Consider the following 13,335-nt stretch of genomic DNA (forward strand, 5'->3'; position numbering starts at 1 on the left):
AACACCACGGCTCGCAAACCATGAAATTAAAGGTGCGCAACGCACACGTTGTAATTTCCCCATTGCAGCACGTCGTTAGGTTAAAGAAATTTAATTTGCAATGTAATTATCCGCACTGCTCTGCATTAACGATAGGGCCGCATGTAAATCGGTTCTTAAAGAATTCTTCACTCATGTGAGCCGTTTTGTTCTGCTTATCTACATTTCATCGGCGTTTGTTAGTTTATGCAGAAGCAATTTTATTGTTAGTTGGCTGTGAAGAGGTTAAGGCTGACTTTATTTTCTTAACGCAATGTATAGGTGTAGAAGAGGGTTAGTTTTTGAGATCTTATCTGCTATTAACCCTTAAGCTAGATTGTAAAGAAAGAGTAAGGCAGAATCAAGACTAAAGATTTCTTCTTCAGAAGAGACTAAAATTAGAAATAAATCTACAAGAGAAGCAGACTATTAGCATTTCAAATCTTATCTAGTATGTTATTCTGAACTGTCTTCTATGAAGAGGTAAGACAGGACCAAGGCCAAACATATTTTCGCCAGAAGACAGTCAAATTTGAAACGAATCTACAAGGATTGAGCATTATTAGCTTTCAAATGTATGAATACGACAGTCTGGACCAGCTTCTGATAAAAGCGTAACACTGAACCAAGAGCATAAATATCTTCTTCGTAAGAAGAAGTAAAATTGGATAAGATGCTAAGACTATTGCACTTTTAAAAAATTATCGAGTATAACAGTTTTGAACTAGCTTCTAATAAAGACATAAGACAGTACCAAGATCAAAGATATCATATTCAGAAGATAGTAAAATTTGAAGTGGATCTACAAGAAAAGAGGATTATTAGCTTATCAAATATTATCAAGTATGCAGGTTTGGAACTAGCTTCTGATGGCAGTGCCAGGAGCAAATATCTTTCCTTCAGAAGAGAGTATGGGCCTTGAAAAGCTGCTAAATCTTCTTCGCAACACGTTAAAACTGGATAAAATGAGAATATTATTGACTTTTGACATATTATCTAGTGTGGCAATTTCGAACTGGCTTCATGTAGACTTAAGGCAATACCAAAGTCAAATATATCTTCATCAGAAGACAATAAAATTTAAGATGAATTTACAAGACAGGATTGAAAGCTTTTCAAATATTATCTGGTACAACAGTCTTGGGCTAGCTTCTGATGGACGAGCAAGGCAAAACCAAAAGTAAAGGTAATCTAGAAATGAACTATAAAAAGACAAGGTTGTTGGCTTTTGTAATTTATGACAGTATTCAACTAGCTTCTGATGAAAGTGGAAGACAAAGCCAAAGATATCATGTTCAAAAGGAATTGAAGAAGAGACGATAAGGTATCTTTAGAAAAACGGAACAAATGCAAGAAAGAAGATAAATAAATCTATAAGGAACAATAAAAATCCGAAAGCACTAGAAAATGAAGGTGTAGGATGACCAAAACTTAGAAGACCATTGATTAATGTGATTTGTACGGTAAATGTGGCATCCAATATGATGTTTCAGCAAAATACTTGTGTTAAGAGTTAATTTTAAACACACATCTCAAGAATGTGTTACATTCGTAGCAGTAACCATGACTATGTAAAAATGTATCTCCAATATTACCGTTTTACCAATTCCCGTTTTTAGATATTTATTTTATATTTGAACTATTTATAAAATATTGATTTTATATTTGATTTCAATTTAGTTTTGTTTCTGAATTGGATGAAAAAACTTGTTAGATTCGCATTCTTATGGACGTGATAATGTGAAAATTTAATATATTAGTATTCCTGAAAAAACACTAACACTATTAATTCTACAACGCGTTTACTATCCTACAAACACAAATACTTTCACTGCAACAAAAACTTAAATCTATCCGCTCTTCCACTCTCCTCCGCTATCCAACAAAGGCCCCAATTAGAAATTTAATAGGCTGCATTAAGCCAGAAAAATTAATTAAAAGTAATCATCATCAACGAGCGGAGCAAATTGGAAGAGGGGAGGGCAATGCTATTAAAAACTTACTCTGGATTCAAGAAGTCATAGACATGTAAAGATCGTTTTATCTGCAAAAGAAAACAGAACGGCATAAGCACTAAACCCCAAGGGACAAATTAAACTAAGCTACAAGAAAATCAATTAAGACAGTAATTAATTCCTCGTAAACGCTCATACAAAAACTAATTTCATTGCAGAGCACAAAACATAATTAAATGTTTTGTTTTTACAATAAAAATCTTTCCTCGGGGCTTTCCTGTCTGTAATTGATTCTGTTCTTTTTTTTCCTGAAACAATCAGACAATTTAACGCCACTACTGCTTATTATGCACTCCGGTGTGTACCCAAACAGACGCCTTTATTTCTGCGGTCTGCTGGCCTCTCGGGACCATTTGACGATATCTGAAATAATGTCCGTCATGCTCCATTTTTTTTTCTCGTTCAACTCGTTTAGTTCGTTGCCAAGGTGGCAAACGTTTAGGTAAGCTCTTATAGAAAATGTTGTGACGTCACTTTAAGTCTCCCGGCGCGTTTGAAATATGCAACAAACTGCCAACTTTATTATTTATAACATAATGCAAATTAGCAATGTTTTGAAGAATTTTAAAAATTTACTAACTGGAATTATAACAACCATTATAAATTAGTAAACGATACAAAATGTAAATCGGACTTCAAAACAAAAGAAGGATATAAGAAGATGCATCAACGAATTAGCGAGTTTGACAAGTCATTTATCAAGAAAATTATTCAGAATAAGACCTTAATCTAACTTTAATACATTGTGACGGATTCTAGTTTAAAAAACGGTAAGGTTTAGTGAGAAATACGTATTTTCATTTGGTATGAATATGTTTTATATAAAATAAAACATTTCCTACTAATACATAATTTATTGGAAAAGCACTTACTTGTTTACCGCAACGCTTGCATCAAACATCATGTGAACAATTGAATATTTGGCTTATAAGCTAAACTTGTAATATTGCAACAAATCATTGCCTGATAATAATAACACGGGGAGGAAGAGACCATAAAAAGTTTCGTGAAAGGTTTGACGTATAGTAACACAAATTAACTTTTTTTTTCCTATTCCATATAAATAATAAGTTTAAGGGTTTTGTGCCACTCCTCAGCACTACATAGCTGTTCTTCTGTTTATATAAATTATGTCACGCGTAAATACCAGAGTGAAATCAGTGGTTCTCAACAAGTTTTCTATTAAAAAAAAAAGCATATTTATCTTTTTCCTTTTTCTAATCCCCAATTTTCGCAAAAGAGGAACTATTAATTACCCGCTTTACACAGTAACTTGTATCGTTCTTTAAAGTATATGTATTGTAATAGAATGAGTAGGGGCAAAGATGTTAAAACATCAAAGAAAAAGTTAGTAAAATTGATTTAAAAAAAATAAATTATAAGTTGAATATGTGTCACCAATAGGAGTACAGTAGATGGTTGAAACTGAGAAAGAAAAGATAAAATAGAGAAAAAATCAGTACCTATATGATCAATATATTCAATAAAGGAAAACTATTTATAACAAGGAGTAGAAGAAAACAGTCTCAAGAAATAAATTAATTGACGATTACGAACAATAGAAACTTAAGTAAGTCCAATAACAAAACAAGGTTAACTGTTATAGAGTATTACCCAGTATCGAGTCCACACAGATCTAATCTAAGTCACCGACAGGGAATAGTAATACAGAAATATCAGCAAGGAGACAAACAACAAGGAGTTATATGACAGATGACAAGTCAGGAACAGAAGTTGTGCTAACAGGTACAGGAAAGAAATAGAGGAGATAAAGGACCAAGAAGAAAAGAAATTAGTGTATTAGACAGTGGTAAAGAGGTGTAAACCCCTAATATAATACAGACTTGTGTTAAATTTAGTATTTAAATCCAAATCTTGGATACTGTTATTTAGTTAGTTAGAGTAGAGGAAGTGGCGTTCTATTGATAGAAGATTGATAAATAGTAAAATAAATTAAGTGTTAGCCAATCACATAATTTTTATTTTAATTTGAAATATAGTGAATCCGAATAATTAAATGAATTAGAAATTATTTTTACGAGAAATAGAATAACTGTGTTCAGTTAAAATTCAAATATAATTTTTTGTCTTTTCTTTCTCAAGATTAAGTATCTAAATTCATTAATCAGTATAACATTTTAAAATCCAAATACTAATCTTCTCAGAACCTTACCCTGAGGTAAGACTACCCATATTAGATTAAAATTAGCTTGAATCTTAAATGATTTTTTTTTCTCAAACAAAGACTTTCTCTATAACAAAAAAAAAAAGAAAATTTGAATTAAATTACAAACTATAAGTTCATGTGAGTTGGCGCCCAGACAATAAAGAAGAAAAATAGGATCCAAAGAAGAAGAAGCGAAACAACAGAATAAGTAAATACAGGTAAGAAAATTACCATCTCACAAGAATTTATAACAGTATATAATGCACTAGCACATAGCAATAATAGTAATTCAAAGTAGGAAAGATTTGTCCAGCAAAGGGAAAACAAATTAAAAACGATGACGTAAATAATTGGAACAATAAGTTACAGAGGCCAAATTTATACAAATTTAGACGTAAAGCAAAATATACAAACACATTCAAGTTATAGAACACATACAAAAAGAAAATTTGACAGTGAATCTTTAATATAAAAAAGAAATACATAAGCCTGTTACAAAAGTAACTCGTTTCTAAGACATACAATTTCACAGGTTTGATAAAAATATATAAGAATAAGTAGCAACTAAAGAGGATTTTTTTAATAGATATTTAATGAAAGATAAATAAATAGTTAAAATTACAAACAAAATTATTACTTTAGTATGTAATTGTTATTATTTTATTATAGTTATTCTGCATATAATCGTTTTTGCTGCATAGAAAACTTATCAAGTGTGGACAGTAAAAGTAAAAATTAAATAAAATGCATTTCCAAACGTCATTAAAAATTCCATAAAAGTATAAGTTCGATATTTTCTTGAATTTCATATTCCCGGTATACTTGTTTTTCTCTTATTGTGTTTCTCAGATAATCCATGCTTTCTTGGACTTGATATGACTTCATCCATTGAATATATTCTCTTTCCTTGTTTATTTCAATGTTCCAGTACAATATACACTTAAGAATCACTCCGTTCTTTCTTGTAGAAATTCTTGTGCATTATATTTAAAAAAAGGAAATATAAAAAACACCGATTTTTATCTCCTAAGTCGTTAAATTAGTTCACGCATGTAAAGAATTCACGGTGGTAGTGGCGTCACAAGGCCAGTTGGTATGTTCCGTGGAATGGTATAATTATTATAATGTTTAACAATTTATTTCCTCTTCCAAATGCAAACACCGTAACTGTATAAAAGTATTTCAAACGTTTTGTAGTTCCCCAAAACACATTTTCACTCGCGTAAGGTAATTATAGTTGAGCATTCTATCCGTTCAATAACCACATCCGACGGAAGCTAGAGAAAAGATCGTACACTGATGTTAGCGATGCACTTTCTAAAATACCAATCATTTTTTTTGCATAGCAGTAAGTGAATCCAAACACAATCACGTCACTTGTATGTCTTCGCTATGTTTAGCTCAATCATCTTAAAATATTGAAATAATAATAATGGTAATAATAGGAAACTATTTTTTATCTTATTATGTTAAACTAAAAAGGCAACATATCGAAAACTGCTGGAAACGAGGGAATAAGAGGTGGTACTATCACAAAAGCGCTTCATGTACATACGTTCTGCGTCTGCGTTATTTTGTCCACATTCACCGTAATCGTGGTTACTATAATTATTATTCGTAGCCGTAATAAAATACAGTTTTACCCACAATATGCCAGTACTGAAGTACTAAAGTTTTAAATGCAAATAAACAATTAAACGCAACATCTCTTAGTAAAAAACATTTTTTAGTAAATTTTATAGTAAATCCTCAAAATCATGTACCTACTGTATAGTATAAATTTGACATAATCCTACTTTCCCTAACGCAGTATTAAATTGCATTTTAGAAACATGCATGGCGACTATATAGGATGTGAGAAATACGTTTTTGGTTGTCAATAACCCTATTCCAAGCCATTTACCCCGAATGCATTATTGCATTATCGCGATGTAAAATTATTATATTACATTATGAAGTTCAACGGCTTAAAACTGACGAATAATCAATATTTATGCACATTGTTCTCAGTTGATGGCAACAATTAGTCATTAAATTCATTATTTGGTCAATGCCGCCTGCAGTTGCTATAGAGACCGAGTTGTTGTCGCAAGTAGGTGTTTGAAAAAATTGTTTAATCAGGGGTTCTACAGGAAACGATACGAACACCTGAAGTCTATTTTCGCGTGATTCATCCGTTCGAGGAACGTAATTGTTTTTAGCGGGTGTTAGTCATTTGTAAGTGGAAATTTTAATTTTCTGTTGCCAATACTAAAAATGGTTCTACGATATTACTCATTTGCTACCAGCAATGTTATATTGAGTTATACAAGGTTTTGAACAAACCAAAATTGCATTTGTAATTAGTTTACGTTACTTGGAACTTGCTAGATGAATATACATATATGTAAAAAACAAATGTACAGCACGGAAAATTATCCCAATACACTTTTTTCGAGAACCATTTTTTTTTATTATAGATTTAGTCCATTTAGTAATGACTCTAAGGTAGAAATTTTTATTGATGTCAGTTAGTTTTCAACATATACAGGGTACGAGGGAAGTTAAGTTTTTCCTCAAAATTAGAAACACCCATAAAAGAAAAAAGAAAAAGCAAACAAGAATATCAATATTGTTTATTTTCGCACCTTTTCCTAATATCGACATGAATGATATTTATAGATGTCGCTTCATATATCTCGGAGCATGTTTTCAACATCATTAAGGGAGAAGATATCAACCTCATGTAAGTTCTTTGTATGACACTAATTTTTGTATTTTTATTACTGCAAGGTATAGTTCAGGTTTTCAAATTTTTAGACTGAACTAGTAAGTTAATCACAGAGACAATGACATGAAGCAAACGAATTGTTCAGAAAACACGGACTACACTTTGTGTTAATTCATGCCCTTTTTTAATGGATTGTAATTTTTATGTGATCGAATCTGATGTCTGTGGAGCAATGCATAAATTATATATATGTCTATTTGACAGGCTTGTAGGAGCCGCAGTTAGTAGATCTTTCATGCAATCTGATGCAAACCGATGTCAATCTGACAGTCAACAACAAAAAAAACAAAAATCAAAAAGACACAACCGTTATGTATTGACCAGTCTATTTGAATCATTGCATTTATAAGAAATCGAACATTATTCTGGAAGTAGTATTTTGAAATTATCTCTCAAAAATTTAAATGTCTGAATTTTTCTACATATATTATATTATATACCTTGAACAACCAAACATATCATTGCTCTTTAATTTTTCTTATTCAAATTTTTAACATTGAATATTTAAAATCAAAAATTGCATCCTGCATCATATCGCGAAAATGAGGAACATAAGAAAAAAAGTGCAATTATGCTTATGACATTATAGCTTGTATATACCAAATCCTTATACCTTCTTCATCAAAGAGGATCAGTGTTTACGTCTAATTCATTTTTGTAGTTCATTCAATTTTAGATTCAATTTCAGTGGGAACGTGTGATCCGTTTTTAAACTTTTATATAAATGTGCCTTCTATTTCACATCACCTTCATCATCAACATGATCATTACCACCACCACCACCACCATCATCATCATCATCGTCATCATCATCCTTACTCAAACATCAATTCAATGACAGATGCAGCTGTGTTCTATAAACATAATTTCTAATCTCTAGCAATGCCTATAACCTGTTTTCTTGATAATCACCATCCTTAACCATATCCATTGACAAATGTAGCACATCTATAAATATTATTAGGTATCTAGCAATGCCCATAATCAATTCTCTTTAATCAAAATCATGTCCATCATGTCTGAAATGACAAAGTTTTTCTGCGTACAGTATTATATTCGTTCCCAAAAATATCATTGCACTGCTATTTTTCATCTACAAATTCTTAATATTGATTCAGATTAATTGATTGCATCCTATATTACCTACTGGATATATGAAGAACTAAAAGCTCGACTAATTACGACTTACGACATTACAGTTTGTATATTTCAACTCTTCAGTAATATTATTGATTTTTTTGCGGCTCTATTTTCTTTACCAGAAAGAATCAGCCATTTACATTTTTCTAGTTTCTTCAGTTTTAGATCCATTTTCATTAAGATTAAAAATAGACGATTCGCTTTTAAATTTCTAAATAGTTGTATACCTTCCATTCCTACATCACCATCATCTACATCATCATCATCCTTACTCAACATAAATCCACTGACAGATCTAGTACTTCTACAGAGTTTTAGAAGTTTCACTGCCTTAATTTTAACAGACGATAAAATACATTAAAATAAACAAAATACCTTATATGACATGCTTATTTTTATTCCAAAAAATAATTAGCGTTGTAATAAATTTAAAATTCGCGACGGTTTATTAACACGAGGTACTAAGGTGTCCAGCAATACGTAATTCAGTTGGTATCTGGATTCGACCGTGTCGGAGTGTTTTTTGCGTGCCACTATTTCCTTTTCTCGAAAATGGTGATGGACATTTTGAGTATATGTTGTAGAGTGTTTTGTACTTGTGCGTTTAAAAATTACTGAATTTTGATTTTTGGAAAACAATTGTCTTGAAATTTACGAAATGTTTCACAGTTGTTTACATTTTTTCCGTAGGATAAGTCTGCCACGTGCATCAGCTGTGTAATGTTAGGTTAAGCGCTGTTGTCACGTTGTGATGAAACTCCCCAATATTAATACTCGCTGTATTTTGAAAACTATTAATCTTACGCCTTTGTAATATACAACTTTTTTGTTCATTTATGATTATCTCATGCTGAACACAATGGCAGTCAAACTTCTTACACCCTGTATAAACATTACTTCCAATCTCTAGCAATACCTAAATCTATTCTATCGATGTCGTTCATGTAATGAAAATTATGTTTATCATGTCTTCATCCTTTCTATACACTATAACTATACTCTGTTTGGAAATAAAAGAGAGTAATAAAACCCCGAGATAAGAACCGGCCATGGGCGTGCTAATATTTCGTTTCAGGTAATTAATTATCGGGTAACACTAATGCTAACAGGTAATGGGTGTACATTAGTATATTTTGCTGGATACATCATAGGGCAGGAGCCAGTGTATTGTGACAGATCAATCCAGTCTTAGAGCTGAATATACGAAGACGTGCTAGTGCAGTAGAGTAAAATTCGACTTGTGTTTAGTGACTAAAGTACACTCATTTTATTTTAAAAAAGAAATACCAACGCTAAACAAAATTTTAAGTGAACTTTCAGAGGACAACGATTTGCCAAAAATCAGTAGAAGCAAATTATGGGCCGTCTTACGAGAGTTGAATTTTTGCTGGGAAAAGCAGAACAGGAAGTCAGTTCTTATCGATAAAGATGAAATTATTTGTTGGCGAAGATCCTACTTAAGATCAATTAGAAAATTCCGTGACGAAGGGAGGAATATTTATTATCTAGACGAAACTTGGGTCAACGAGGGATATACTGTAACAAAAGTATGGCAAGATAAAAATGTAAAAAGTTTTCGACAAGCATTTTTGGATGGACTTTCAACAGGGTTCAAGGCACCTTCAGGTAAAGGGCGAAGATTAATAGTGACACATATAGGTAGTGCCAGTGGTTTTGTAGATGGCGGTTTACTTTTATTTGAATCTAAAAATACAGGTGACTATCACGAAGACATGAACGCAGATGTTTTCGAAGAGTATTTTACACAGATGTTGGATCTTATTCCTCCGGGGTCTGTAATTGTCATGGATAATGCCAGTTACCATTCACGGCAGACCGAGCGGACGCCTACGACTGCTTGGAGGAAAGCCGATATAATTCAATGGTTATCCGGAAAAAACATTTCTTTTGAAACAAATATGGTGAAAAAGGAACTTTTGACACTTGTCAATCTTAATAAAGATCAGAAAAAATATGTTATCGATGAAATGGCAACAAATCGCCAAATAACGGTACTACGGTTACCACCTTATCACTGTGAACTTAACCCAATCGAATTAGTCTGGGCGCAGGTAAAAGGAGATGTAGCGCGAAATAATACGACGTTTAAATTAAGTGACGTGAAAATTTTGTTAAAAAATTCCTTGGAACGAGTAACTGCAGATAACTGGCAAAGATGTATACATCATGTACAAAAAGAAGAGGAGAAAATGTGGGAACTCGATAATTTAATTGACGTTACTGTGGAACCTATCGTTATCAATCTAGGAGACGAAGATAATTCATCAGAATATTCAGAGGATGAATTTTAATATACCTACTTTTTTATTTTCTTTATTGTACATTTATACAACACTACATTTACTCACCATAATTTGAATTTTCAAAATACATATATTTTTGTGTGGAATAAAAGTCTATTCATTAAATTTAAATAAATATTTTGATAATAATATTGAATAATTTTATTTGAATTACTAAAAACCCTCTTAACCCGGTTATGATGCTTAAAGTAGCCTCATGTTTTGAAATGCTGTTTTTATATTGTTTACTTATAAGAGAAATGGACCGAGAAATTGAAGCGGCATAGACAAAGACGGATTGTCGGGGATTAAATTTTAGCTACCTGCTACAATTTAGTACAGTCCGATCGCACAAAGTTTTGTTAAAAGTAGACCTCATCTATACGGAAAATACATAATATAAAAATATTGAATGTAAGCACCAGTACTACATTTATTTACGATTTGCATATATAATGAGCTTTTATTAAACTCTTTCATTTCTAAACAGACTCTAGAATTTAAGAACAAAAAGTTATCAGAATAAAAATAACACAGTTACAAATAAAATACTGAGTCTGCAGGAAAGGGATTACTCATATTATTTTGTTGTTTTTATATTTCATGAAGCTGTTTCATCTCTAAGCTCGCTACACGTTCCATGACAGTTCCTATAAATTATTTTTTGGTTTCTTTGCCACCATCCCACAGTTACATCAGTTTTCAAGTGATATCTGACGGTTCATTCATTTGAAATTACTTGCATTCTCACAGCCGCCGCGTGAAATAAAAAAATTAGAAGGCATTATAAGGTCCCCGTGTGACAATAAGTAAATACCGATTCTCAAGTAGGAAACCGAGTCGCTGGCAAGCCACGGTCGAGCGAGTCGCAGTTCTGGTTTCTCCGCACGTACGGACCTCAGTTCATCCGAGAGTGGAACAGGTGGCCCAAGTCTACTCCGGAGGATGTGCCGTTTCTTCCCGCAGTGGATTGGTGCCCATTACTCCGCTAATAAAGCGAGAATTAATCGAAAATAGCCATTACCACTGCCATTACTGCATCTCCGGATGTTTCATTGTAGCCAACCGTAATGGAGTTCGGCAAAAAAATACGTTGGTGTTGCTCGGAACGAGGGGGGAGTGGGTGATGGGGGTATTTTTTTCTTTGTTCGCTGCATAACGTCGCTTTTATGTCGCAGGCCGCTTCAGTAATTTTTTCAAGCTTCGAAATTATAAACGGGATTGGTTAACGGAGCACAACGTTGTTTCGTTGAGAATGAAACAGAATATAACTAGAGATTGCTGAGATTGATGAAGCGGTACTCTAAATCTCATCCAATTTCATAACCGAAATCCCCCATTTACTTATTAATTTGTGCTGTGAAATTATTCAAACCAAATTTGGATAATAAGGCAAAGTATGTAAGTAGGATACTCGTATATGGATGTAGTCATGGATACTTTGTCAAACCTTAGTCGCCTTATTGCTAATTGAGTTCATTTGTGATTTTTTGTGGATCAATTTGCTGAAAACTTTGTAAAAATGGAATCTAATGAAGATTTAGGTGTACCTGAGGAAGTACTGGAATGTGCGAAAGAGATTTCTTTGAATCTTCTCCCAAAGAAGTCACGAGAAATTTATGAATGTGTCTACCAACGTTTTATGGATTGGCGCAAAGAAAAAACATTAAGTTGGATTCAGAAGATGTATTGATGGTGTATTTCACAAACTTAGCAAATAAAATGAAGCCGTCAACGCTTTGGTCACAATATTCAACGTTGGATATAAAGAAGGGGATTGATATAAAGCAAATATTCAAAATTACGTGCTTTTGTAAAGAGACAAAATGAGGGATATGTACCGAAAATATCGCGAGTATTTACAAAGGAGCAAGTTGGTTGCTTTTTGAATAGTGTACCTGATAATTTATATTTGATGATGAGGGTAAACGCTTTAAAAATAAAAGAACAAAACTGTTTAAAAAGCTTCTTTATAGGTCATCCTAATATTGGGGTTGCAGGCGCATGCCGTTCTAATGAATTAGTCAATTTAACAATTGATAATGTTGAAGATGTGAAATCCGCCTTAATTATAAAAATTCCCAATACCAAAACAAGAGACCACGTTCTTTTACTGTGCTGGGAGACAATTATTTAGGTTTTTATCGAAAATATGTTGCTTTACGTCTATCCGGATTGGTNGAACAAAAAGTTATCAGAATAAAAATAACACAGTTACAAATAAAATACTGAGTCTGCAGGAAAGGGATTACTCATATTATTTTGTTGTTTTTATATTTCATGAAGCTGTTTCATCTCTAAGCTCGCTACACGTTCCATGACAGTTCCTATAAATTATTTTTTGATTTCTTTGCCACCATCCCACAGTTACATCAGTTTTCAAGTGATATCTGACGGTTCATTCATTTGAAATTACTTGCATTCTCACAGCCGCCGCGTGAAATAAAAAAATTAGAAGGCATTATAAGGTCCCCGTGTGACAATAAGTAAATACCGATTCTCAAGTAGGAAACCGAGTCGCTGGCAAGCCACGGTCGAGCGAGTCGCAGTTCTGGTTTCTCCGCACGTACGGACCTCAGTTCATCCGAGAGTGGAACAGGTGGCCCAAGTCTACTCCGGAGGATGTGCCGTTTCTTCCCGCAGTGGATTGGTGCCCATTACTCCGCTAATAAAGCGAGAATTAATCGAAAATAGCCATTACCACTGCCATTACTGCATCTCCGGATGTTTCATTGTAGCCAACCGTAATGGAGTTCGGCAAAAAAATACGTTGGTGTTGCTCGGAACGAGGGGGGAGTGGGTGATGGGGGTATTTTTTTCTTTGTTCGCTGCATAACGTCGCTTTAATGTCGCAGGCCGCTTCAGTAATTTTTTCAAGCTTCGAAATTATAAACGGGATTGGTTAACGGAGCACAACGTTGT

The 13,335-nt window shown here is 33.1% G+C and overlaps 1 long non-coding RNA gene across 1 annotated transcript in view; it reads right to left on the reverse strand.

The window, feature by feature from the left end:
- Positions 1-2,019: 2,019 nt before the first annotated feature.
- The window catches only part of LOC108908920, a 336,859-nt gene continuing 325,543 nt past the window's right edge, over positions 2,020-13,335 (reverse strand). The window contains exon 3 of the long non-coding RNA XR_001964386.2: positions 2,020-2,062. This is a non-coding gene — a long non-coding RNA (uncharacterized LOC108908920). The remainder of the gene's footprint in view (positions 2,063-13,335) is intronic.

This window comes from Anoplophora glabripennis, unplaced genomic scaffold (assembly GCF_000390285.2).
Source record: "Anoplophora glabripennis isolate ALB-LARVAE unplaced genomic scaffold, Agla_2.0 scaffold334, whole genome shotgun sequence".
In the NCBI taxonomy this organism is placed as follows: domain Eukaryota; kingdom Metazoa; phylum Arthropoda; class Insecta; order Coleoptera; family Cerambycidae; genus Anoplophora; species Anoplophora glabripennis.